The 26,229-nt window shown below is 42.3% G+C and overlaps 1 pseudogene; it reads right to left on the minus strand.

Moving 5' to 3' along the window:
• Window positions 1–263: 263 nt before the first annotated feature.
• Window positions 264–25,811, minus strand: LOC148211809 (uncharacterized; annotated as a pseudogene).
• Between the last annotated feature and the right edge of the window lie 418 nt (window positions 25,812–26,229).

Consider the following 26,229-nt stretch of genomic DNA (forward strand, 5'->3'; position numbering starts at 1 on the left):
ATCAAAATTGAAGTTCAGCTCCTGTGGAGATGAGGGGTCGATTGTCAGGATGATAGGATAAACTGGCACCCTCAGATTGCCCAGCTGGAAAGTCAGCTGAAGGAGGCCTTTTGGAAGATGAGATAGTAGGGTTGTCATCGCTAGCAACTCGTTTTTTTCTTAATAATTGTGCTTCCTCTTCTTCGCTACGTATGGACTCGTCAACCGGTGAAGCTAGAACACCTGTACAAGCGACAGGGGCTTCAACCCTCATTGTCTAGTCATCATCGACAGAAGGTGTCAATCTTCGCTGGACTATCTTCGTTAAGAGGTTGACCACGTTTTTGGTGAACTGGTTTAGACGAAGTGGAGATTGGTGGCAGAGTAATCTCCTCGTTAGGATGGCGCTCCTCCCAATCACTTGTTGGTTGAGAAGAGCTCATGAGCCTCATTCTTTTGTCCAGAAAAGCTGCTGTTCCCCCTCCCCCCCCCCCCCCAAGGGGAGTATCTCTATGGCGACTACTAGCGAATCTCGAAGGTCGTGGGTTCAGTTCTTCTGCATTTCAGTATTAAATATTAGAAAGCCAACCTCAACAAATAGAAGTTGAAAGAAAAGGAGAGGCATAACCTTCAGTAAGTGCAAGAGCAAGTCCACAACTTCTCAAATTCTTGTTGGATACCAGGTCGGGGTCATAACAGTCCTTAGCTGATAAAACAACGCGCCTGGCCAAAACCACCCTAGTTTCTTTAGTTAATTCCGGTGGCGGATCAATCAACACTGAAGAAGCAAAGACAAAATAATACTCAGTCAATCCAATCAGTAAATACACAGAGAAAGTGAATAAGTTATAAGAGCTTATTTAGTCTACTAAACTTCATAGGAAGTTCACGATAAGCAGCCCCTTTGATGGTAGTCATCAACCAGTTACCAAAAACGTAAAACCATTTTTGCTCCAATTCTTTATGTAACATAGGCCGTTGACAATGAAGGTGAAATTTTTCTTTCACCAACTTGGCAAGCCAAGGAAAACAACTCAAATAGAAACGATCAGGGGCCGTAGAAGATTTCTTAATAGTATTAACAGCCAACATTTGCTCAATAGTGAGGATACAACTCTTGTCCCACCAGAAGCGCCACCAGAGGTACCAAAATCCCATTAGGGTGGCCCAACCAGTTGAGGTCAACTGAGCAGGGGCCAGCTTTGTGGCATCAAGGAAGAGTTGGGCAAATAGATGAAAAGGTAGCCTAACCCTGTATTCAAACGTTTGTGGGTAAAAGCTAACACAACCTACCGGGGACCTATCAATAGTTTCGCCTTCTACAGGAACCCTTAATTCGACAACCTTTGGGATCTAATAATTGAATTTGAGAAATCCCAATAATTCCTCAGGGTAGTTGGAGTGAAAGTAATCTGAATTATTGCTGCTGCTTTCTAGGGATTTACCCCGTTCGTGGCGGCGGCGGGATTTTCTACTATTAGGTGCAGACTCTCTGAAGGAAAACATTGAGAAGAAGATGGTCTATTTGACTCACGATTGAACGATTTAGCCCTAGCCATCTATTGACTGTGTCCAACAAAAGAAAAAAAGCCCTGAATTAAGTTTTCGAGTCAAATTATCTACTAGGGAAGACGACAAAGGCAACCGACTCTTTAGATTCGAATTGGTAAACATTAAAACCCCTTGCCCTAATAGTGCAAAATAAGGAAGCGAAGATTAAAAGGAAAGCACGTGTAGGAAAGAGATAAATATCCGATGTTGGGAAGCACCAGCTGAACGGAATAAGGAGACGAATTTAAATCCACGATGTAAACGAGCTCTACTTCGGAACTAGACACTACTCCAGAAACATCGAATTATATATCCTCGAATCTTCCCGAAGTAGGGGCTATTGTCGGATGTTATTGATTGCGCTTGTTTACATGCGTAAAAAGAAGGTTTTAGATGCTGTTTTTATTATGTTTCAGCTTTGTTTCGGATTTTTCTCGGTCGTTTGAGTTCCAATTCATGCAAAATTCATATATTATGGTTTGTGGTTGGCTTATATTGTATTTATGACATTTTAGGACCATTTGGGAGTGCAAATTAATCAAAAGAAGCAAAAAGTCGGAAATACCTACATGGGAGGCGCCAGGCGCCTGGGAAGGCTGCATAAAACAATTTTTCTTCCAACTTTGCCCTTAATGAAACGCGTCTTCCCATGCGTTTTGGTGGTTCCAACCGATGCATACGTGTAGAAGGAGTGTTCCACTATCAGCTTGAGCACGATTTGGTCAGTCAAAAGAGTTGGAAATGGGTGATTCACCATCGTTTTAGGACCTACCTAACCAATTTTGCACAGCTATAAATTCCAGCAGCTTCTCCACCAAAATCATCAAGCCTTGTTTCCTTCTCTTGATCATTTTTAGTGTTTCTTTGTTGCTTTCTAAGTACTTTTGAGTTGCTTCCATTAGTTGCTTTTGGTTTTTAAAACTCGAGCACTTTATATTATGTTATTGAGCTTTGTTTTGTTTCCATTTGTAGTTAGTTATTTTCTACTTATTCAAATTTATAAAAATCCAGCACTATGCTTATCTTCCCTTTGCCTTTACTTTATTTTTAGTTAAGAGAGTTGTGTTTTTGGAGGAAAGAGCACGTGACACTCCCCTTTGCTTGAAAGAGAAGGGCGAAGCTCTCAATCCCGATAAAAACTCTCCGTTAGTTAACTTTTGTTGTTCACACATGCATTCCAATTTCAACCATTTTACTTGTTGTATTTTCTTCAATATGTCTTTCTAAATTCCCGTCTCTAGCCCGGTTATGGATAGTTAGCCTTTTATTTCTAATAAGGGTTGCTAAGAAGTAGTGTTTTTGCTTTCCATTCATTGCTCAACATGTTTTCCCAAAAAGTTAGGATTTAGAGAAGGCCACTGTAAGTCTTAACAAGTCAATACTGAAAAGGTTGCTTATTTGCATTGTTGAGTGGTTAAACCGAGGAGAAGAGCGCCTTAGACATAAGGGTTCCGCTTAAGTAGCCTAGACATAGGACCATAACCCGAGGTTGCGACTATTTCTATCCTAAAACTAAGATATCTCTCATAATAGACATATTAGGGAATGTCTTAGGACTTTGAACTTGCTTAGACATAAGTCAAGTGAGAAGCGTAGTCGTTGGTTTCTAAAGTAAAATGCATATTGTCCTTAGCATATCCTTGATTCTTTGTTGGCTAACTTGAAGTAATTCGGGCTAGGTTTTATCATTATAAGTCCAAATCCCAAATCCAAAACCATTATTTGTGACCACTTCCCATTTTGCAAGAATCACTCATTTCAACATTCACTATTCTTTAAAACTTTAGAGTTTGAAAATTATTTAGAAGTCCTTGAGGATCGATACTTGGATACTCCATCCATTTTATATTACTCTGACAGGTGTGCGCTTGCATCTATAGAATTGTTACCACGCTTAGTGCGTGCGTTCAGCATAACCACCAGTCAGTTATTTCTTCTTTACACACGTCATCAATATACCGCATTGCTACGAGTTCGGATGAATACCGAACTAGGCACACGACCAGTTCGATAAGGGCGGTTACTCAGAGTCATTGAGAAAGTAATCAATTCCCCAGTCGTGCGTACCACTTCCTATAATCAGGGGGAGAGAAATCACCCATTTGAATTTGAAAATAAAATCACTCCCACATCAAGACAACAGTCACTTTGAGACCTTATAAAGACTTTTGAAACATGAAGCCGGGGGGGGGGGGGGGGTATGTGAATTTTATTATTAAGATTCAACGTTTTTTTACCTAGTAACAAAAGCTTCGGAATGCTAATTTCTTTTTTTTTTTTGCAGGTATCTTATCTTGTAGTATTCTCGAAGATTTATTGTGATTATCGAAATTATTGGGTAAGAATAGGTACCGCACCACCATTGTTTACCTTTCCATTTTTTCTCTCTCTAAAACCCCACTTCTTCATTCCCCTCTTAATTTTTTCGCTCTCTACCAAAACCCTTCATCTTCTAACTTATCTATACCAAACTCCAGCGACCCGACTCCCACCAGCACAGATTCGACTACCAACTCCGGTGGCATCCAGAAAAAAACGACACCACAGACTCAACACAACAGCGATCCCGGCGAACTCGAAGGCGACTAACTCTTGGACTGTTGGCATGGAACACTCACATATCTCCGGCGACCTTAGACTCCGACAAGGGCGAGTAGATCTGAAACCAGATCCGGTATGAACATAGTAGATCCGACATCCCTGAACCCAACATTCCCACAGAAATATCTGATAATCTTTGGCGCGAGTGTGGCACTCTAGCGACCAACGCCAAATCTCCGGCAACCCGACTCCCACCAATTCAGCAACTGCAGTGCTCCTTCACGGTTTCAGACTCGCGAGCACACCGATGACTTCCCTCCCTGCACTGCTTGATGGAAAATAATGCTTTTGGAATTGTTTTTTTTTTTTTATAAATAAGGAAGATTTTATTTTCGAAATGACATTTTTTAAAATAAGAAAGATTTATTTTTGATAAGAAAAATTTGTTTTAAACAAGGAATGTTTTTTTGAGAAAAATGATTTTTAAAAGGAGAGAACGTTTTTGGGAATGAAAGATTTTTATTTTTATTTTAAAGAAAGAACCTTCTCAAAATAAGTTTTAAATAAGGTTTCAGACCAAAATAAAATTTTGTAAATAAAATTAGTTAAACAAAAAAAAATTTCCTAGATAAATCAAGGTAAGTTTTAAAAGGAATGATTTATGTTTTAAAACAAAAAGATTTTCCATGGTAAATCATTAGTTTGAAAAGGAAAGATATATTTTAAGTTTTAAGCATTTTTTTTTTCCTAAAAAACAAAAAGTTCACTTAAAATAATTTGTTTTAAAATAAAAGAATTTAAATAAAGGCTTTAAAATAAAGTTTAAATATAAAAAAGAATTTGTTTTTAGAAAAGAAAATTAGGTTTACCTGATTGGGTGTTGACATGGTGATAAGTGACATGAGTGGTAACACTCATAACCCATGTTCAAGCCCTTGATGCCTTTAGATAGAATTTTTTTAAACTAATAATTATTTCAAAAACTCTAATGACGGAGATTGGAGATTTCCAATATTCTCGAGGTGATAAAATTTTTCTAATGGCTTTCGTTTCACTGAACCTATTAATTCATATCTTATAAGAAACTGTGAATTAATATAACATGGAACATTTCAATCAAAACATAAAAATACTGTTTTTTGGACCAAATAAAATAATAGGATAATTTTTGATAAAATATGGTACCGTTTTCGAATGTGTGTCGTAGGGTGCTAACACCTTCTCTACGCTCAGTCGACTCTCGAACCAACAATCTGTTTTTCGCAAACAAAATATTTTAAAATAGGTGACCACTCACACCTCGTGGATGGTTGGTGGCAACTCCAAATTCTTATCTCAAAGGAGACCGTTCAAGGGATGACGTTGGCCGCTCCGCTTCTCGATGACGTGACGACAACTTGGCGACTCCACTAGGGACTTTAGAGAGTCAAGCCATTATTTTGTCATTTGTTATCCTATTATATTTCTTTTTGGTCCACATTGTTTTTTTTATGTCGTATTATTTTAAATATTCTATTGTATAATGTACTAATTTTTTACATCATCATGCATTCCACACACGTTCACGATTCTCCTACCCGGACCCTAGCATTAGGATTAGATCGGAGACTGAGTAGTGTGACCTTCGTGGAATTTTGGTTCCCGTATAGGCAGATGAAATTGCCAACTCAAGTAGACCATACTACAAAAGTGTATGAGAGATTTGGGGCCCATTATCCTATAGGACGCATTAGAATATAACTTCACACCCGTATTCATATTACATTTTATTTTTGTTGTATTGTTACGTCATTCATGGTCTCTCTCTCTCTCTCTCTCTCTATATATATATATATATATATATTTAATATAAAAAAAGATTATGGTCAGTTTGGGGTTTAATCATAAAGTTATAAGATTAACCTCTTTTTAAAATAATAAAAATGAAGAAAAAATCATTTACCTTTTATTTACTCAAATTTGTTTCGTTGTTTTCAACATGCATCTACATCACATTTACTTTACTTTTTGTTAATCACATATTTCGCCTACTTATAAACGAATTTAGAAGTGTTGCCTTTCAAAGGGATTTTGACCGTCCTTATGTAGACCCAACAAAGACTTTCAAACTAATTCGTTTTTTTATTCCAAAACTTAGTAGTTAAACCTTAACCCTAGAATTAAATGTCATGCATATTCATGTCTCTCTCTTAGGTTGAGTTAGAGTCTAGGGTTGCATTTGCATGCACTAATAATTGCATGAAATATTGTTTAAGAAAAAATAATAATAATTACATTAAATATTTATCTTATAATCAAGGCACATTGTAGCATATTTAAATAAGTTTTTTTATTCCCTTAAGGAAAATTAAACTAAAAAAAAAAACTCTATCATAAACTAAGAGAATATATCTATATTTTGCATTCATCATTTTACATGTCCATATCATAAATTAAAAAAAAAACATCTATTTTCCACATGAATCATTTCATAGGTCTCTATATATATACATATAAATAAAAAAGGTGTATATTTCACATGCATCATTACATATGTTTATAATCATTTAAAATTCCCCGTAATTGGTAATCCAACATTTGCATAACATCGTCACATACATATCAAATTCTATCTTGAAAAAATCAAAATGTGTGCATTCTCCACCACATCATCAACACGAACTCTTAGAAAAATAGCTCAACAACCACATATTTACCATTCTTTATATACAAGGTACATAAACCAACATAACATGGAAGAACTGAATGCTGAGCTAAAGAAAATTAGGGACGAAATCCACGAACAAGTCATGGAAGAATTGAATACTAAGCTAAAGAAAATGAGAGATGAGGTCGAAGAACATGTCACAGGGATACATAATGTTGAGCAAAAGAAAATGAGACAAGATATTGATAAGATTCAGGGGCAAATCACAGAAATTTTCAACGTCTTAAAGAATATTGTTACAGTTGGGGGCATTTCTCAACCTAACAATTTAGTCGAATCTCATAATAATTTATCACATAGAGTGAACCTACCTCTTTCTCAACCAATAGAAGGCTTCCCCCAGCATAAATTGTAACATGATGCTCAGCTTTCCAAGAAAGACCAACAAGCTCCTACAATCTGTCAGGTTTAACTTACATTCCAAGATGGACAAACATCAAAGGCCAATTACTCAGATAATTTACAAGGTAAAGAAAAAGAGAATGCTACCAATGGAAATGCTGAAGAAACTGGGGAATTTTTTGTTCTAAATCGATTCAAGCATGACATAGGTATGACTCATGCTCAGCGGACAATGGAAAAGAAAAGTACAAGAAAAATATATGCTCAAAGATGGAAAGAAGTAATCGAACAATTGCTAGTGCCTTCAATTGATAAAGAGCCGAAAGTTTGATCAATCCTTGAAAATAATAATGGCTCTACTAAGAAAACACATAAAGTCTAAGCAGTAATTTCGAAGCGTAAGTGGAATACTAACAAGGATTCATGACATGCAATCCTTCTACGGTACACATAAACTCATTGACTCTGTAGAATGACCCACATCTAAGATTTGCCAGGATTACCAGACAATCATAATAGTCGGAGGCAACTAAAGTGAGAGAATTTTCATTCGATCCCAATATCATATACCTGGCTGTTATCACAATTATTCCAAAGTCATCTATTAGCTCCAGTACCCATAGAACCATTGCAACCACCTTATCCAAAGTGGTACGACTCGTAAATTTGTTGTGATTATCATGCACGGGTTGTAGGTCATTCAACCGAAAACTATACCTCACTGAAGCATAAAGTTCAAATTCTAATAAAGGTAGGATGGCTTAGGGTTTCAACGGAAGATGGCCCACACATGAAGCACTAGAATCATGAGTTCACGAGACTATGAAGATCGATGTGGATCTAATTTTTCCATTATCAATAAAGTCTATTTGTTCTTTGAAGTCATCTTTGAGATTGCTAATATTAAAAGATAACGAACGACTCCTAGCTTGCTAATGTTAAAACAACAATGAAGTTTTATTCATCCATGATTTAGCTAAGTACTTGTAAAAAATAATGTGAGTATGTGAAAATTGAGCTATTTTTCTTAAAGAAAAAAAAATCTAAAGTCATACATTCATTTATGCATCACTAATATCATATCAATGGTTGGAAAAAAAAAACAAAAAAATAAAAAATTCTTTGAAAATCCTCTTGACAAAAAAAATTACATGTTTTGGAATTTTTCAATGATATTTTTTATATGGTCTACTCTTATCGTTCTTGTTAGTTGAGACCTTAGCAAAAATCATAAACCAACCATAGTAAGTCACTTGGAGGAAACGAAAAAAAAAAGGTGAAAAAAAAGCTGTGAAAAAAGAAACGAAAAATGAAATATAATCTTTTTTCAAAACTCAACCATTTTACTTCCTTTTTTAAAACATATTTCTCCAAGCTTTGTTGTGAGGCTATCTCTAACTCAAAGCAGCTTTATGATGACCTTCTTATTTCTTCTCATGTGCAAACCAGTAAACCACTAAATTTCCATGATGGGGCAAATATGTCTATTAAGGTGAGAATCCAAAATTACTCACTCCATGTAGAATTTTGAGCTTAGCCTACTTTTAGCTTAACCTACTTTGAGCTAGCCTTACCAGATATGCTGTAAATACAGTAAGGGAGTTGGTCGTTTACTGCACAAAAATCCTAATAGCCTGTCACATACAATTTTGTGAGAAATATCCATATATTACTCATCATAAAAAGCCTTTTGCTAAGCCTACCACATCCTTATCCATGGAATAGTAAGAACTTTGAAGGCAATGAAATAACATTGAACTCTTATGATTTGCTACTTCATGAATTAGTACTTTTGATTGCACAAGTATTTCCCTATTTTGACTTCTTCTATTCATTTTAAAAATTTTCTTCCTAAATCTATCTCATCCTCGTTCTTCAAACTTAATCCTCCATCCACTTTTTTCTTTTAAGTAAAAAAATCATTCCAAGACTGAGGATAATAATTTTGAGAATTGAGAAGTTAACAACTTGACAAATAGTCTCAAGATCTCAATCTCCTTTAAAGAGTTTTGATTGAGAACAGTTTCATCATGTTACAAAAGTACTAGCAAAGAAATAATTTGGAACAACAGCCAGTGTTGCAAAAGGTGACTACACATGATCAACTTTTTTATATGTGATTGCACTTTATTTTATTTGTAAAAAGGTTGTGTCTGGCCAAATAAAAAAAGAAAGAAAAAAAAAGAAAACAAGAAAAAGAACAAGAAAAAAGGAAAAAGAAAAAAGAAAGATAAAAAAATAGAAAAAATGTTTTTCTAAGGCTATGACAGTGCTTTAGGTCAATGACTACGGCAATCAACATAAATCAACAACATCAGTTTCAAATGATTAAAATCTTCAAACTGGGCCAAAGTCAAGCAATACATCAACGGGGAAAAATTGTAACTGCATAATACAAAATTTTGAAAGAAAGGTCGTCTTCAAAATAAGAAAGTCTCATTTCTCTTGTTGACGGCGAATGTTGGTTAAGGCCACGTGGTTTCCGAATGAGCCAGTTCATAGATGGATCCACCAAACCTGAAACCAAAAAACTCAATGCCGGTGCGGTGTCCCGCCTAATATACTCCGGCGCTCAAGTTAGTAATCAGAGTAAAAATAAGAATAAGACACCAGAGGGTTCGATGTTTTTCACTTACTTGGTGTGGAGGATCGCCCTTCCTTTTATGGCCCTGAAGGACCGACCAAGAAGGACAACAGTTGGAAGTGGTAGGGACATCGCACGCGGTACGGTAGGACAGAGAGGTGCACATCCCCGACAGTGCAGAGTAGACTCGCTACCTGTGTTACCTGAGCATGTCGCCCAGGGCTGTTGGATGTGCCCATCGTACCAACAGCATGCGCCATCAACTGTGGATACGTATGTTGCGTAACTGTTTAGGGTATTCGTCCCATCGTGAGCAGATACGCCTTCTGCTTGGTGATATCTCCAATGATAATTGATTCCCAGTGGGCCCGCGTCCGTGAAGGGGCGAACACGTGTCCTATTCGGAAGCTATCCATAACAGTTAGCCCTTTTTTAGGGCCAGGCCACCGTGTCAATAAGTGCACTGGGCCCAAAAGCGTTTGGGGTCGAATAGGGCACATAGGCGTTTTGTTCGTATCTCATTGATCAATCTATGGGGCTCGCGGGTTATTGTGACTGTGCGGATCAGTTGTCAATACGTACGGCCGTTGTGATGGGGGGCATGTTCGTTCAGATTATGCTACCAATTCTTCTATGTGCACGTATACACAATCGTCGCAACAAGTAATGAAAAGTTCGAATCCACATAGTCTAAATGCCCACACACCCAATATTAACGTAAGAATTCAATGCAATGAACTAAGTGATCTTTCTTATGAATAATGGCTAAAATGCGTCGAAATGAAAGCGGTTTAAATATATATATATATTTATTTATTGTTTATGCAAGGATATGCACAACAGTGTATTTCAGATTGCAGCTCGAACTCGGCTTCCAGACCGATCTGAATACTTGGGCGGACCTGCACAAAAAGGTGAGCACTCCGACGATCAAGTCAGTATAGGTCGGATTCCCAGTTTAGTTCGAGGTCAGAAATCATCGTACCTGATCGTGGAGTGAGGTCCTCTACTTATGGGTGGTAGTCCCGCTAATCTCGGGACGGTTACACCCGGTAATCTCAGGACCGTCGGTTACACCCGGTAATCTCGGGACCGACGGTTACACCCGACAATCACGCAGCCGACAGTAGCTCATATCGGCCCCTACCGAGCTTCCCAGTAGGTCGGACCTCGGCCAGGTTCACCTCGGCCCTCATACTTAGCCTCTGTCAACGCTAGTGGTGGTGATCTCGGCGGTCTGAGCTGGGCATGACTCATGAGTCATCTTGGAGCACCAATAGGGGTCATCCGCGTGTCCAGGGTATTCTCTTTCCCAAACATTGGCCCCTCTCTGTCTGGTCTGATCTCGACCTGGCAGAGAAGTTCGTTCGACTTGCTTTGGATGCGTGGCGACTTCCTATTCGTGGGAAAATATAACTGTTGCAGTAGATTTATCGTCGGAATATTCAAATATTCCGACGCTTCGGATCTTAGGGAGGATCCTAGCCGCTCGTTGATTACACGTGTACGGTGGGGAAATTTTTCCGACGAGCTATAAATACCCCCAATCCTTTAGGTCATACCTTACGTTCCCTGAATTCTTGGAGTTCGATCTGAAGGTAGCTCGAACCCTTGGTAGGTCGGTCGCTTCCCTCACTTTCTCTTTCGAACGTGATTGCCATGTCGTCCTCTTTTAGCAGCAACTTAGGATTCGATGAGGATTTAGCTCGTAGGTTAAAGTCCGAGCTCGAGGAGATAGAAAACTTTAGGTTCTCCGATGACGGGGAGGATAGTGATGCCTCCACCTCGGGTCAGGGTTTGGAATACCCTTCTAGGATACCTGAGCACTACCTCGGATCCCTTCGTAGGGGGTTCTCTATCCCTGAGAACATCCTCCTTAGGATTCCGGATGAGGGGGAGAGAGCTGACAATCCTCCAGAGGGATGGGTCACTCTCTACTTCAAAATGTTTGAGTACGGCCTCAGATTTACCCTTCACCCTTTCGTCCAAGAGTTTCTTTTCCGAACTGGGTTGGCTCCGGCTCAAGTGGCCCCCAATGGGTGGGGTGTCACTTTCGCTTTGGTCATCCTTTTTTGGCTACGAGCTCGGGATAATGAAGAGGCCGAGCTGTTAGACGTAGACCGGCTCCTCGCGTGCTTCGAAGCGAAAATGATAGCTAAGAAGCCTGGTCGGTTCTATATGTGCGCAAGGAAAGGCGCAGGCGGTATAGTTAAGGGGCCGACCTCCATCAAGGGATGGGTGAGGAAGTAGTTCTACGCTTCTGGGGAATGGCTTGCAAAGGACGAGTCAGGTCGTTCCTTCTTTGACGTTCCCACTAGGTTTGGGAACCTAGGTACGGAGTAGTTCTTACATCTTGTGATAACTTTCTTTCTTGTTATTGAGGTCTAACTCAAATTTTGTCTTTGTGCAGTTTCAGTCCGACCAGTCCCCGAGCTTACGCAAGCCTCCTTCGACACGCTGAAATATTACAAGGACCATTTTCCGAGGGGTAGGAAGGTCGGAACCTTAGTGACCGACAAGCTGTTGCTTGAGTCCGGGCTGCTAGATTACAACCCCGCAGTTCGTCCCATTGAATCCTCAAGGCCGAACTCCGAACTTGGTATGCCGAGCTTGCTTCCCTCTTTTTTCCTCTAACCTCGTGTTGACCCCTGTTTTTATTTTGCAGTCATGGTTTGCGGATTTGCATGCAACGTGAAGCGCAAGTCCAAGGGCCGATCCCATGCTCTTGAGGCCGCCCAGAGTTCGAAACCTGCCACCCCTGCTGTGGTAGGGCTAGCCTCGGAAGATCCAGCCCCAGTGATCGAGCTGGAGTCTTCTGGGGGTCCTTCGAGGGAGAAGCGCCCCAGGGATCAGACCGAGGCGGTGGACGTCTCGCCCTTGGGCGAGGAGGTGAGGGAGGAAGTCCCTCTGAAGCGAAGGAGGAAGAAGAAGAAGACCACCTCCCCCTTGGAGGCCGGAGCTCGTGGGGTCTTGCCTGCGAGCTTCACAGATCGGGTCGACGATCCTGAGGCCAGGATGGGCGGGACGTCCGATGTGACGGCACGGTTCAGAGTTGAGCCGTCAAGTTCTGGGGTGCGGGACCAGGTGTCTCGCATCTCGGCTGCAAGTTTGGACCGCTGCCTAAGGAGGGCGTCCAAATTGGTAAGTGACCCGGGGTCCGTTCTACAGAGGACCATCGACTACGCCGCTGAGGTAAGATTGGTGTTTTTGCTCAATTTACCTAACAGGTAGCTCGGTCTAACTTCTTATTTGTACCTTTTCTCAGGCGTTCGTTGCTTCCATTCAATCGGCTCTGGCCGTGAAGGCCGAGCTGGATGGGAGGGAAGTTATGGCAGCGAGGGAGAAAGAGGAGTTCTCTGCTGCCTTGGAGGCTGCTTCCTCCGCCATGAAGGATGAGCTGCTGAAGGCTCACTCTGAGGTGGGAATTTTGAAGGCCGAGGTGGAGACCAAGGCCGAGCTGCTGAAGAAGGAAGAAGACAGACGCAAGGCCCAGCTCCGAGCTGCCAATGCTATAACCAAGGGCTTGGAGAAGGAGAAGTTCCAACTCCTCAAGGAGAAGGACGACATGCTCCAGGCGCTTGAAGCGAAGGAGGAGGAGCTGAAGCATGCGACTGCCGAGCTAGAGACGGTGAAGGAGCGTCTCAGCAATGGAGCCTTATTGGAGGAATCGTTTAGGCAACATCCTGACTTCGATGGATTTGGCAAAGACTTCTCTGACGCGGGCTTCAAGTTTCTCATGAAGGGCATTGCTTCCGACATGTCTGACCTTCAGATCGATCTCGGTGGTCTAAAGAAGAGGTATGCTGAGCAGTGGGCGTCTGGGCCCAGCGGCACCCCTGGCCCCCAAGCGTTGGTGGATAAGTACGTCAGAGATCTGGACTCTGACTACTCCGACCTCGAAGAGGATCAGGTCGGCACCACTCAAGAGGGCGTTCCTCAAGCAGGCTCTTAGGCGACCACCCTTCAAGAGGCTTTTCGCTGTCTTTCTTCTCTTCTCTTTTGTTTTTTGTTTGTAAGTGTCAGGGCAGAGCTGCGAGGTCTAGAAGCCTTGGCTCTGCTCTCCATTCAATAAATAAGCTCTCATTTGTTTTTACTTTGTTGTTTGCAATATCTTTCCTTTCTTTGCTTTTTCTTTGAACTGCAGCCAATGTCACCTCGCACCTCTTACTTTTGAATCTCTGTCTAGCATTCAATGCATTGCACCAACTCTGGATTTTTTAACATCGCACCCTTAACTTAAAAACGTCAAAAGGCTAAAATCCTAAGTCCGTAGCTATCCTTCATATCGTACATCACACCCTCAGGTTCAGAGGCTTGATCATTTTGAACTTTTCACATCGTCCCTTTACCTTGAAGGTTTGAATTTTAAGTTCATCAGTGGTTTTGGCATCGCACATCGTACCCTTTGGTTTTGGAGGATTGAATTTTAACCGACTACTGGAATGTGATCGCGTGGGAGTCCGTGGGCCCAATTTAATTTCTGGTCGAACTCGTAATCATGAAATTAAATCATCACATTTATTCCGATCATAATTTTTTTGAAACAGTTTTTACAGATCCATTGAAAACCCTTTTGGTATTTCAAGGATAATAACGCTTCAGGTGCTCCGCGTTCCACGGGTGCGCGATGACGTCTCCTTTCAGATCGGCCAATACGTACGTCCCAGGTTGGACTATGCCCTTGACCTTAAACGGGCCCTCCCAGGTCGGATCAAGGGCACCCACATGGGTTTGGACCCTCCTTAAGACCAGATGTCCGACCTGAAAGGCCCGAGGTCGAACGCGGGTGTTGTAATGTTTGGCCATTCTGCCCTGATATTCCGCCAGGCGTAGCTGGGCCATTGCTCTTCTTTCTTCCAACAAGTCGAGGTTGAGGAGCAGCTCTTCCTCATTTGTCGTAGGCTCGTAATGCTCTACTCTGTCAGATGGCATGTCGATCTCAACCGGGACTACAGCTTCGGAGCCGAAGGCCAGGGAGAACGGGGTCTCACCTGTCGATTCTCTTTGGGTGGTCCGGTACGACCATAGAACCTCTGGTAGCTCCTCGGCCCACCTGCCTTTCTTGGAGTCCAGTCTAAGTTTGATGCCTCGCTTGATGATCTTGTTGACTGCCTCCACCTGTCCATTTGCTTGCGGATGTGTGGGGGACGAGCTAAGGTGACTTATGCCAAGCTTGCTGCAAAAGTCTTTGAACTTGGCGTTGTCAAACTGCTTTCCATTGTCTGTCACAATGGCCTGCGGTATACCATAGCGACATATGATATTTGTCCATACGAAGGACGTGACTCTGGATTCCGTTATGTGGGAGAGCGCATCGGCCTCGGCCCACTTTGTGAAGTAGTCCACAGCAACCACAGCGAACTTGGTCTGGCCCTTGCCCAAAGGGAAAGGACCAATGATGTCTACCCCCACTGCGCAAATGGCCACGGGGCCGAGATGGGGGTGAGCAGCTCGGGGGGTTGGTGGATTATGGTTCCGTAGCGTTGGCAATTGTCGCAAGTTCTAACGAACTTCTTGGCGTCCTGGCTGAGGGTGATTACGCTTGTTTACATGCGTAAAAAGAAGGTTTTAGATGCTGTTTTTACTATGTTTCGGCTTTGTTTCGGATTTTTCTCGATCATTTGAGTTCCAATTCATGCAAAATTCATATACTATGGTTTGTGGATGGCTTATGTTGTATTTATGACATTTTAGGACCATTTGGGAGTGCAAATTAATCAAAAGAAGCGAAAAGACGAAAAAACACCTCAGGAGGCGCCAGGCGCCTGGGAAGCTGCAGAAAACAGTTTTTCTTCCAACTTTGCCCTTAATGAAACGCGTCTTCCAATGCGTTTTGGTGGTTCCAACCGATGCATACGTGTAGAAGAAGTGTTCCACTATCAGTTTGAGCACGATTTGGTCAGTCAAAGGAGTTGGAAATGGGTGATTCACCATCGTTTTAGGACCTACCTAACCAATTCTGCACAGCTATAAATTCCAGCAACTTCTCCACCAAATTCATCAAGCTTTGCTTCCTTCTCTTGATCATTTTTAGTGTTTCTTTGTTGCTTTCTAAGTACTTTTGAGTTGCTTTCATTAGTTGCTTTTGGTTTTTAAATCCCGAGTACTTTACATTCTTTTATTGAGCTTTGTTTTGTTTCCATTTGTACTTAGTTATTTTCTACTTATTCAAATATATAAAAATCTAGCACTTTGCTTATCTTCTCTATGTCTTTACTTTATCTTTAGTTAAGAGAGTTGTGTTTTTGGAGGAAAGAGCACGTGACACTCTCCCTTGCTTGAAAGAGAAGGGCGAAGCTCTCAATCCCGATAAAAACTCTCCGTTAGTTAACTTTTGTTTTTCACACATGCATTCCACATTCAACCATTTTACTTGCTGTATTTTCTTCAATATGTCTTTCTAAATTCCCGTCTCTAGCCCGGTTATGGATAGTTAGCCTTTTATGTCTAAAAAGGGTTGCTAAGAAGTAGTGTTTTTACTTTCCATTCATTGCTCAACATGTTTTCCCAAAAAGTTAGGATTTAGAGAAGGCCACTGTAAGTCTTAACAAGTCAATACTGAAAAGGTTGCTTATTTGCATTGTTGAGTGGTTAAACCGAGGAGAGGAGCGCCTTAGATATAAGGGTTCCGCTTAAGTAGCCTAGACATAGGACCTTAACCCGAGGTTGCGACTATTTTCATCCTAAAACTAAGATATATCTCATAATAGACATATTAGGGAATGTCTTAGGACTTTGAATTTGCTTAGACATAAGTAAAGTGAGAAGCGTAGTCGTTAGTTTCTAAAGTAAAATGCATATTATCCTTAGCATGCCCTTGATTCTTTGTTGGCTAACTTGAAGTAATTCGGGCTAGGTTTTATTATTATAAGTCCAAATCCCAAATCCAAACCATTATTTGTGACCGCTTCCCATTCTACAAGAATCACTCATTCCAACATTCACTATTCTTTAAAACTTTAGAGTTTGGAAATTGTTTAGAAGTCCTTGAGGATCGATACTTGGATACTCCATCCATTTTATATTACTCTGACAGGTGTGCGCTTGCATCTATATAATTGTTACCACGCTTAGCGCGTGCGTTCAGCATAAACATCCCAGTCAGAGGGTCGGCCAATAGTATCCTTGTCGGATCACTTTGGCTGACAGTGACCGGGCGCCTGAGTGATTGCCGCACACTTCTTCGTGGATTTCTTTGAGGACGTACAAGCCCTCTTCAGGGGTTAGGCATCTCAATAGAGGGAGGGAAAAGCCGCGTCGGTATAATGCTCCACCTCGGACCACGAACCGAGCTGCTCGCCTTGCCAACTTTCTGCGCTCCTTGGGATCTTGTGGTGAGTTGCCCCTAATGAAGTCCGCAATCGGGTCCATCCATGAGGACTCTGGAGCGCCGATCTCCATCAGATCTGGCTCTGAGATCGAGGGATTATCTAAGATCTCGACGGGGACCGACCTGGCCAAGTCGGTCTCGTACGCCGACGCTAACTTGGTCAAGGCGTCAGCATTAGAATTTTCTGCTCGGGGAACCCGACTTACTTCGTAAGTTCGAAATTGGGCGAGGTACGATCTGACCTTGCCCAAATACTTCTCCATTCGGGAGTCTTTGGCTTGGTACTCTTCCTTGATCTGGCTCACAACCAGTTGGGAGTCGCTGAAGACCTTAACACAAGAGGCCCCCAATGCTCTAGCGATTCGCAGGTCGGCAATAAATGCTTCATACTCAGCCTCGTTGTTAGAAGTCCGGAAGTCGAACCGCAAGGCATACTCAAATCGCTCGCCTCCTGGTCCGAGCAAGAGGACCCCGGCCCCGCACCCTTTCTCATTGGAGGATCCGTCGATATAGATTGTCCACGGTAGGTCGGACTCACTCAGCTCGGAAGGTGGTGTGAGCTCGGCTATGAAATATGCCGCTGCTTGTCCTTTCAACGCAGTTATGGGTTCGAACTGCATGTCGTAGTCACTTAGCTCCATTGCCCACTTCATCAGGCGTCCAGAAGCTTCTGGCTTATGGAAGATGTTTTTTAGAGGCAAGTTAGTGAGCACCACCACAGTATGGGCTTGGAAGTATGGTCTAAGCCGTCGGGCCGAGGTGACTAAAGCCAGAGCCAACTTTTCCATTTGAGGGTATCTGGTCTCGGCTTCGGTCATAGCCTTGCTTGTGTAGTAGACCGGGTTTTGCCGCGCTTCCTCTTGCCTGATTAGGGCCGAGCTGACGGCGCTGTCAGACACTGCTAAGTACAATTGAAGCTTGTCCCCCGGCATGGGCTTGGCGAGCAAAGGTGCCGAACAGAGGTAGCTTTTCAACTGCTGAAATGCTTGCTCGCACTCCGCTGTCCATTCAAACGGCCCTTTCCTCCGTTGGACTTTGAAGAAAGGAAGGCACTTATCTGTCGATCTTGAAACAAACCGGTTCAGGGCCGCAATCCTGCCATTGAGGCACTGAAGCTGCTTCAGCGTCTTAGGTGCCTCCATCTCGAGCATGGCTTTAATCTTTTCGGGGTTGGCCTCGATTCCCCGGTTGTTCACCATGAAGCGAAGGAATTTTCCCGAAGAGACTCCAAAGGCATATTTAGCTGGGTTGAGCTTCATTTGATATGTCCTCAGAACCTCGAAGGCTTCGGTCAGATCGGAGAGATGCGACTTAGACTGCTTGCTGTTGACAAGCATGTCGTCCACATACACTTGCATATTCCGGCCGATCTGCTTGGCGAACATTTTGTTCACCATTCTCTGGTAGGTCGCTCTGCGTCCTTTAACCCGAAGGGCATGACCTTGTAACAGTAGAGACCTTGGTCTGTTATGAATGCGGTATGACCTTGATCTGGGACATGCATCTTGATTTGGTTGTACCCAGAGTAGGCGTCCATGAAGGTGAGCAGTTCGTGCCCGGCTGTGGCGTCCACGAGCTGATCAATCCTCGGCAGTGGGAAGCAATCTTTCGGGCATGCCTTATTTAAGTTCGTAAAATCTACGCACATTCTCCACTTTTTCGATTTTTTAACTAATACAACATTGGAGAGCTACTCGGGATATGAAATTTCTCTTATGTATTCAGGTTTCAAAAGTTTGCTAACCTCCTCAACAATTACATCACCCCGCTCCTTGTTTATAGGTCTTCTTTTTTGCTTTACAGGTCGGAATGACAGATCTATGCTGAGGCGATGCGTCATAATTTTCGGGTCAATGCCAGGCATGTCCTCATGGGACCATGCAAAGACATTCGAGTTGGATCTGAGGAAGTGGATTATCTCCTCTCTGTCCGTGGCCCCCAGCTTGGTTCCTATGCTTACTTGCTTCTCGGGACTAAGCAGAGGAACAAGCTCGAGCTCCTCAGTGGGTGCGGCAAACTCCCTCCTCGGCAGGTCGGCCTTGAACTCGAGCGTCCCATCCCTACTGGCGAGAGTTTCAAGGGCGCAGACCGATGAGCCTTTGAGTGCAGAGGCAAAGCACTCCCTTGAAGCGGTCTGTTCTCCTCGGACCGTGCCCACGCCATTGGGGGTGGAATACTTCAGAACTTGATGGAGTGTCGAGGGAATGGCCCGAAATGAGTGGATGATGGGTCTCTCAAAGATGGCGTTATAGGCCGATCTACCGTCAATCACCACGAACTCGGCCATTTGGGTGACCCGAGTTTGGTCCTGCCCAAGCGTGACCGGCAAGTCGATGCAACCCTCTGGGATGACCGATTCTCCAGAGAATTCAACCAGCGGTGTTGGGCTTTTCTTCAATTGCGACCTCGTCCATCCCAGGGCGAGGTAGGTCGGTAAGGACAGGATGTTAGCAGATGCGCCTCCGTCTACCAGCACCCTCCTGACCACCACATGATCAATCAAGGGAGCGATCACAAGTGCATCATTGTGGGGCAGGTGGACCTCCTTCAAGTCTGCACCGTCGAAGGTGATTGAGCAGGTCGGCCTCTGCTCCCTGATGATGCATACCTCGCGCCTGGCTGCACGAGCTAACTCCTTTCTTTTATGTCCGGACTGACCCCCGCTTGGCCCTCCGAAAATGGTATTGATGACCGCAGGTCGGTCAGTGCGCCGGGGCGGCGTCCTCGAACGCTTCCGCTCTTCCTTTTTCTCTGCCGAACTGGTCCTCGGCTTTCCCACAAATTTCTTGAAGTAGCCATCTTGAATTAGATCCTCAATTTGGCGCTTCAACTCCCAGCAGTCCGACGTGTTATGGTCGTGCTCCCGATGGAAGCGGCAATACTTGTCCTTGCTGCACCTCTCCGGGGCTCCCCGAAGCTTCTCAGGACGTTTGAGTAGTTTTTCCATTCCAGACTCCTCGATGTTCGTTAGGATCTCGGAAATGGGAATCGTGGTCGGGGTGAAGCGTTCGTAAGGTCGGCTCCTGGTAGGTCCGTTCTCCGCCCTCCGATACTCAGCTCGGCCGCTGGAAAAGGATCCCTTGTCCTTGGACTTGGGATCTGCCTTTTCTATATCTTTTCCACTTCTGCCCCGGTCGATCTTGCATTCTGGGCATAGCTTGTACAGATAAGGGTAATCCCAGTAATAAAACTTACTGTCATGAATGAACCGTTTTAGCGACTGCTTCTTCATGTCCGGTGGTAAAATTACACTAGTCACGTAGTTGGCCATATCAACAAACCATGGCTCCAATTCTTTCCTCTTTTCTGTCACCACTAACAACTGCTCATCAGGGAATGCATCTCGTATAGCCGTCTGCCCTTCCACTCTCGATAAATGGTCTGTCACTTGATTCTCTATACCTTTCTTGTCTCTTCTATCTAAATCAAGTTCTTGTAGAAGGAACACCCATCTAATTAGCCTTGGCTTGGCGTTCTTCTTGGCGAGCAAAAACTTGATAGTTACGTGGTCTGTGTATACAACTACCTTCTTTCCAATAAGGTAAGCTCTGAATTTCGAACGCAAAGACCACTGTAGTAGCTATTGCTCAGTGGTAGTGTAATTGAGTCGAGCTTCCACCAATGTTCTGCTGGCGTAATAAATTGGGTGAATTAGCTTCCCTTTCCTTTGTCCCAACACTGCTCCTACCATATAATCACTAGCGTCACACATGACCACGAAAGGTTCCTTCTAGTTCGAAGCTGTCATTATGAAGGCCTGGACAAGAGTTGCTTCTAACGTAGTGAAAGCCTGAAAACAATCGGAAGAAAAGTAAAAAAATTGTTCATTTCCTAATAGAGAGCATAAAGGTTTAGAGAATTTTGAGAAATTTTTTATGAATCCCCTGTAAAACCCTGCATGCCCAGCTTCTCTATGACTTCGATCTTGGCTCTATCCACTTCTATTCCATTCTTGGGTACTTTATGGCCTAACACTATTCCTTCCTTCACCATGAAGTGGCATTTTTCCTAGTTGAGCACTAAATTGGTGTCCTCACACCTCTTCAACACTTGCTCCACATTGCTCAAATATTCGTTGACGTCCCTTCTGAAGACTGAGAAATCGTCCATGAAGACCTCAACCACAGTTTCTATTAAGTTCGAGAAGATTGCCATCATACATCTCTAGAATGTTGATGGAGTATTGCACAATCCAAAGGGCATTCTCCTAAATGAAAACGTACCATATGGGCAAGTGAATGTAGTCTTTTGCTGGTCTTGAGCGGTTATGGTAATTTGGTTGTAGCCACTGTATCCGTCCAAGAAACAATAGTATTCTTGCCCAACCAAGCGATCTAACATCTAATCAATGAATGGTAGTGGAAAGTGGTCAATCTTGGTTGCCCTGTTCAATTTTTTGTAATCCATACAAATACACCAACTCGTTATGGTCCTTGTGGGAATCAGCTCATTGCCCCGACATTCCCCTACGACCTGGCCGTGCCACCATCAAACTCTGAGCCACTTAGAAGAGCGTAGACTGCCGCTACAGACCAACACGAGTCCTTCCAGCATGCTTTGTCGTCACTCAAATGCTTCCTAGTAAAGTAACTAGAAGGTCACCCAACCCAAGATTGCCTTAAGCAAAGCACACTTAATCTGTGAGTTCTTACGATTGAGCCACCAAAAAAGAAAGTGCACCTTATTGGTATAAACAGTGACTATCATTTCTTTTATGATGTGGTTTGGGGACGAACCAAGAAGAAAGCTGGTGGGCATGTGACGCCCGACTAGAGAGGAGGAGTACATGAATGAACTTAAAAGAATGGATGGTCACTACCTATACCAACAAGGCGCACCTTCCTTTTCGGTGACTCAATCATAAGAACTTCAAAGTTAAGCGTGCTTGGATTGGAGCAATCTTGGGTTGGGTGACCTCCTACTTGCTTTACTAGGAAGCATGTGAGTGAGGACAAAGCATGCCATATGGTATCGGAGTGGAGTTGGTTCTCTAAATTGGCCTAGAAACTAGGTCGTTTATTGTTGTGGTCTTTCTTAGTCTCCTCCTCATCACCATGTACGTTGACTTGAGACATAGATTTATGGGCTAATCATTCTCTTATGTTTAACTTAGTTGCATATGTGTAACATATTTGCCTTGTGATTTGTTATGTTGATGCTTGTTGACTAAGGTTATGTTGAACGCACGGACTAAGCGTGGTAACAATTCTATAGATGCAAGCGCACACCTGTCAGAGTAATATAAAATGGATGGAGTATCCAAGTATCGATCCTCAAGGACTTCTAAATAATTTCCAAACTCTAAAGTTTTAATGAATAGTGAACGTTGAAATGAGTGATTCTTGTAAAATGGGAAGTAGTCACAAATAATGGTTTTGGATTTGGGATTTGGTCTTATGATGGTAAAACCTAGCCCGAATTACTTCAAGTTAGCCAACAAAGAATCAAGGATACGCTAATGACGACATGCATTTTACTTTAGGAACCAACGACTACGCTTCTCACTTGACTTATGTCTAAGCAAGTTCAAAGTCCTAAGACATTCCCTAATATATCTATTATGAGAGATATCTTAGTTTTAGGATGGAAATAGTCGCAACCTCGGGTTAAGGTCCTATGTCTAGGCTACTTAACCGGAACCCTTATGTCTAAGGCGCTCCTCTCATCAGTTTAACCACTCAACAATGCAAATAAGCAACCTTTTCAGTATTGACTTGTTAAGACTTACAGTGGCCTTCTCTAAATCCTAAGTTTTTGGGAAAACATGTTGAGCAATGAGTGGAAAGCAAAAACACTACTTCTTAGCAACCCTTTTTATAAATAAAAGGCTAACTATCCATAACCGAGCTAGAGACGGGAATTTGGAAAGACATATTGAAGAAAATACAGCAAGTAAAATGGTTGAAATTGAAATGCATGTGTGAAAAACAAAAGTTAACTAACGGAGAGTTTTGCTCGGGATTGAGAGCTTCACCCTTCTCTTTCAAGCAAGGGGGAGTGTCACGTGCTCTTTCCTCCAAAAAACACAATTCTCTTAACTAAAAATAAAGTAAAGGCAGAGTAAGATAAGCTAAGTGCTGGATTTTTATAAATTTGAATGGGTAGAAAATAACTAAGTAACAACGGAAACAAAACAAAGCTTAATAAAGGAATGTAAAGTGCTCGGGATTTAAAAACTAAAAGCAACTAATGAAAGCAACTGAAAAGTACTTAGAAAGCAACAAAGAAACACTAAGAATGATCAAGAGAAGGAAGCAAGGCTTGATCCATTTGGTGGAGAAGCTGCTGGAATTTATAGTTGTGCAGAATTGGTTAGGTAGGTCCTAAAACACTGGTGGATCACCCATTTCCAACTCCTTTGACTGACTAAATCGTGCTCAAACTGATAGTGGAACACTTCTTCTACACGTATGCATCGGTTGGAACCACGAAAACGCATTGGAAGACGCGTTTCATTAAGGGCAAAGTTGGAAGAAAATCAGGAATTCTGCAGCCTCCCAGGCGCCTGGCGCCTCCCATGTGGTTTTTCCGTCTTTTTGCTTCTTTTGATTAATTTGCACTCCCAAATGGTCCTAAAATGTCATAAATACAATATAAGCCAACCACAAACCATCATATATGAATTTTGCATGAATTGGAACTCAAACGACCGAGAAAAAGTCCGAATCAAAGTTAAAACATAGTTAAAACAGCATCTAAAACCTTCTTTTTACGCATGTAAACCAGCGTAATCACACCCCCAAACTTAACTTTTTGCTTGTTCTCAAGCAAAACTTAGCAACTTTAATCAGCTTTCTAACACATGGACAAGGTAAAGCAAAAGCAACCGAGATGTTCAATCATAAATTGTCTCAGGGAAAAGATGTCAAAGCCTACCATTCTATTGCCTTTGTAAGCTTAGTAACTATAAACCAAGTTTGAAATGATAAAAACTTTCTCTTTCAAAATCCTTTTTCCTTTCAAAAACAGAAAACGTTTTCAAATACTCCTAAGGAATCTGCACACTCCCTTTTTACATCGAACTTTTACATCTGAAAGACCGGCTACTAGCCCCTGAGGTTTCCACACACTAACATCGGTTTCAACCACAGCTACTCGTAGAAAGACTTTGAAACTAACAGCTAGGTCATAAGACGACGACAATGAGAAACACGAAGTCACTTATCACCATCCTTACTGCCATTTTCAAAATCAACACCCAACCTAAAACTAAATGGGTGTCTACAGTAGGACTCGGAAATCATAAATACATTTTCTTTAACTCTCATTGTTTTTACCATTCTTTTCTTTCTAACACAAGTATTTTCCCCACTCTTATTTTCTCTCAACAAGACTCTTTTTACTCTTTTGCAACTTTTGTTTTTTTGTTTTATTTTTTTTTTAAACTAAGTGCTTTTCAACACTTTCTTTCTTTCCAACTGACTCTTTTTCAAAAGAAAATAGCATGATTTTTCAAATATAAATAACACTTTATCTTTCTGAAACAATGACTGACACAACGACTGTCCCCCAAAACTTAAGAGAGATAGTGTCCTCACTGGGAAAAGACTTTTGCATCGGATGAAAAAGGCTGAACAGTAAAAACGACAAGGACTTCCTATATAGGGGCAAAGAAAAAGCTTAAAGTCTGTAAAGATCAAAAAGACATAAAAGAAAATGAGTTTATCACATAAACGAAGGAAATAGCTCAAAGCTTAGTCAGGCATAGAACAAAAAACTCAACAATCTCTTAGAATCATCATTGACATGAAATCACATGCATAGCACAGATGCTTCAAAGTAGGCATGTGAAAAGCTAAACTAAGGTTAAGTGAAGGCATACTTTAAGTGATCAAAAGATAAACGATACTAATTTATACATGCTTCAACTGAGCTCGAAACATAATCAATACAAAAAACATGCGTAGTAAGGCTAGAATATGTAAACTACGTCATTAACCAAAAGAATAATACACAAAAAAATAGGAAAGAAGGAACCTCCCCTTCATGAAGTTGGAGGTTGTGGACTAGGATCAGTATCGGTACTGGAAGATGGATGACCAAGGATAGCAGCTAGTGCTGGAGGCCATGAAGGTAAAACCGCAAAATCCAATGAAGCCCTCAAGTTGTAGATATGTTGCACGACTTCTCGAACCTAATCTCGCAGCTATTGGTTCTCCTCTTGGAGACGGTGGATCTCCGATGTAGGAGACGTCCCGGTACCATCCCTTCTTTGTAGCGCATGGGCGATAATTCTCCGACTTTAGCATCCCTTTAGCATGGCATAAACAAGCAGTGCTCTATCCCGAGTGACATGCTCATCCTGCTCCGTTGGCAGAATTCTGTTTTTGACTATATATAACCATCCTGCAGCAGCTAGTGAAACATCCTCAGATTTTAGTCGTACCTTGCCATGAGTAGTCAAATCCCAAGTGGCAGAGGGCTTCCCAACACATTCTAGAGCCTCACCGAGCTGTTCTAGAGTCGGAGTCACTAACATCTTTTGATTAATTTGCACTCCCAAATGGTCCTAAAATGTCATAAATACAATATAAGCCAACCACAAACCATCATATATGAATTTTGCATGAATTGGAACTCAAACGACCGAGAAAAAGTCTGAACAAAGTTAAGACATAGTAAAAACAACATCTAAAACCTTCTTTTTACGCATGTAAACCAGCGTAATCACTTGTGAGTTAGGCTTGGGATGCTCCCTGGTTCACGAAATAGATTTGCCTAACTTTGTGCTTATTCTCTGTTGTGGTTTTGGGTTGTACCTTGTACGTAGGGTTCATGTTAGCCTAGGGTGTTAATAACTTAGCTAGTGACTCTAGTATTATTTTCCTTTGTAGATAATGCCTCCCTGTCGTAGCATGAGAACTCGCACTAACGTTAATCCAGCTCTCGAAGGCGAGAATGTAGCAGACCCTCCAACTCCTCTGGTAGTTGCTCAGAGAAGGTGGTTCCTCCAACTCCCCCGGTAGTTCCTCAAGCGAACCCTCAAGTAGCCTTGCGGTGGTTCACAAGCTCGGCAGCCCCAACAATTTCAAGCTCCTCAGAATGAGGCCCAGTTCATCAAGGATTTCAAGCATTATAGACTTCCTACCTTTGACGGAGGAAGCGAGAAAACTACAGCAGCAGAGGAGTGGGTCAGGGAATTAGAAGCTCTGTACGCGTATGTAGCCTGCAATGATCAGTTCAAGGTCAAAGGTG

Source organism: Momordica charantia (assembly GCF_013281855.1).
Source record: "Momordica charantia cultivar OHB3-1 chromosome 4 unlocalized genomic scaffold, Mcharantia_2.0 BLBB01000004.1, whole genome shotgun sequence".
Classification (NCBI taxonomy): Eukaryota; Viridiplantae; Streptophyta; class Magnoliopsida; order Cucurbitales; family Cucurbitaceae; genus Momordica; species Momordica charantia.